Source organism: Pan paniscus, chromosome 9 (genome assembly GCF_029289425.2).
Source record: "Pan paniscus chromosome 9, NHGRI_mPanPan1-v2.0_pri, whole genome shotgun sequence".
In the NCBI taxonomy this organism is placed as follows: domain Eukaryota; kingdom Metazoa; phylum Chordata; class Mammalia; order Primates; family Hominidae; genus Pan; species Pan paniscus.
The window spans coordinates 74,886,800-74,889,431 of record NC_073258.2 but is presented as its reverse complement, the minus strand read 5'-3'; positions in this window follow the sequence as shown (position 1 = coordinate 74,889,431).

Genomic DNA, 2,632 nt, shown 5'->3' with positions numbered 1-2,632 from the left:
CAAGACCAGCCTGACCAACATGGAGAAACCCCATCTCTACTAAAAATACAAAATTAGCTGGACATGGTGGCGCATGCCTGTAATCCCAGCTACTTGGGAGGCTGAGGCAGAAGAATAGCTTGAACCTGGGAGGCAGAGGTTGCGGTGAGCAGAGATTGTGCCACTTCACTCCAGCCTGGGCAACAAGAACGAAACTCCGTCTCAAAAAAAAAAAAAAAAAACTGACTAGTGGCTTTTTATGTTTTTTGAAAACAAACTCTTTGTTGATAATATGAAATACGAATCCTTTCTTCAACTTGAAGCTTTTTTCACCTTTTTAAAAGTCAAATTTATCAATCTTTTCCTTTCTGGTTACACGTTTTGTGTGTGTCTAGTTTAAGAAATATTTCCTTTTGTGAGGGCATAAAGATCTTCACCTATATGATCTTCCAAAAGTCCATTTCACATTTAAATATTTAACCCACCTAGAGTTTATTTTTTTGTATATGGAGCAAGGTAGTATCTTTTTTGAAAGATATCCAACTGCTCAGATCAGTTATTTAATTTTCCATTGCCTTCCCACCGATCTGTACTGACTGCTGTGTTAGATATGAAATTTCCACATATGCATGGGTTGGTGTCTGGACTACTGTCCATTGGTCTATCACTGGGGCAATGTGTTGCTAGAAGAGCTGAGGCAAGTCTTGCTTGTCTGACATAACGTAAGAGAGTCTTGGAACATGTCCTGGGTCCAGGGTCTAAAACCCCTCGTGGCCTTTGGAACACCAAACTCTGTGCCAAAGGGTGGAAGGCTGCCCTGCCACACCACAATCTAAGCCCAGGGCATAAAACCCCTTGTGGCTTGGATGGAATCCAGGGCTCAGGGAATAAAACCCCTCATGGCCTCTGGAATGTGTCCAGACTTGCTGGCTCCTTGCTTCTTGCTGTCCCAGGTTTGTAAATTGATTGTTATCTTGAGATAGAAAAACATGTTCTCCATTATCTCGAGTAGCAGAGCATACTCCATATGCTTAAAAGAAAATGCTAAACTGCCACAGCTATAGGTCAAACACTTGATGCACCGCTTCCTTTCTAACCCCACGTCCTCACATCCTCACCACCTGCTTTTTTGTTTGATCACCAATAAAGAGCGTGGCCTCCCAGAGCTCAGGGCCTTCGCAGCTGCCATACTGGTGTTGGCCCCCTGGACCCACTTTATGCACTCTTGTCTTGTCTCATTCCTTTGACTCTGCCAGACTTCTAGCCTCCACAGCCTGGTGTTGGGTCTGATCACTCCAACATTTCTGGCACCCAATGTGGGGCAACGAAAACCCCTGTGAAGGAACGCTAGAGCATGCGGACGCAGAGGACGCATTGTCAGAGGACACCCGAGGATGACTGAAAGAAGCTCGGCGGATAAGCTGGGAGCTTGGAAGAACCAGGGTAACAATGGGACAGAATGAAAGCAAATATTCTGCTTATTTAAATTTCTTAAGGCATTTATTATGGAGAGGGGGAGTGAAAGTTAGTACTCAAAGTCTATTAACACTTTTCAGCACAGTAGAGCAGTTCTGCCCATGGCTTCCGGAACAAGGGACTATGGAGTTGGATGAATGGGAAAGAACTGGCAGAGATTTTAAAAAGGCGTATAAAGATGGAGCCAGAATTCCAGTTTCTGTTTGGTCAGTGTGGGCGTTAATAAAGGCAGCTCTTGAGCCATTTCAAACAGATGATGAGGCAGATTCAGATGAAGAAGAGGAGGATGAGTGTAAGAAACTAACATCAGATTCTGAATGCGAGGCACAGGAGCCGGAGGAAATCATAAAAAAGAAAGGAAAGCTGAAAAAGACATATTTTACTGGTCCATCAGCTCCGCCTGCTGAATTAAGTGAATGGCCACCTCCTCCCTCTCCCACAATGGGTGAGAAAGTGAAGCAGCTGTAAAACTTACTGCTCCTGTAGTGACAACATTAAAATCTGAAGCAACTGGTGGTGCTATACAAAATTCTATTCAGAAGGCTAGAGCTGAAGGACACCTTGAAGCATGGCAATTTCCAGTTACTATAACCCAACAAGGAGGACAGAATATAGCTAATTGGGCCACTTTTCCTTTTAAGTTATTAAAAGAATTCAAGCAAGCCATTAGTCAATATGCGCCAAATTCTCCTTTTGTGCGAACTTTACTAAAAAATGTGGCTCTTGATAATAGGTTAGTACCATATGATTGGGATACTTTAACAAAATCTGTTCTCACTCCATCTCAGTACTTGCAATTTAAAACTTGGTGGGCTAATGAAGCTCAAACTCAGGCAAGGGAAAACACACAGGCACAGCCGCCTGTGCCTGTGTCCTCTGAACAGTTAATGGGGGTCAGCCCTAACAGGGGTCGATTAGACAATCAAGCATTAATGGAGGATGTTGCCATTGCTCAGTTACGCTCTGTATGCTTAAGGGCATGGGAAAGAATAAATGTTATAGGGGAAAAATATCCATCTTTCAGTTCTGTCTGACAAGGAACCATATACTGATTTTACTGCTCGGCTCCAGGAGGCTGTGTATAAAGCCATAACTGACAAAACAACCTCAAGATGTTGTAATAAAGCTTCTTGCATACGATAATGCCAATGCATAATGTCAAACTGCTATTCGACCT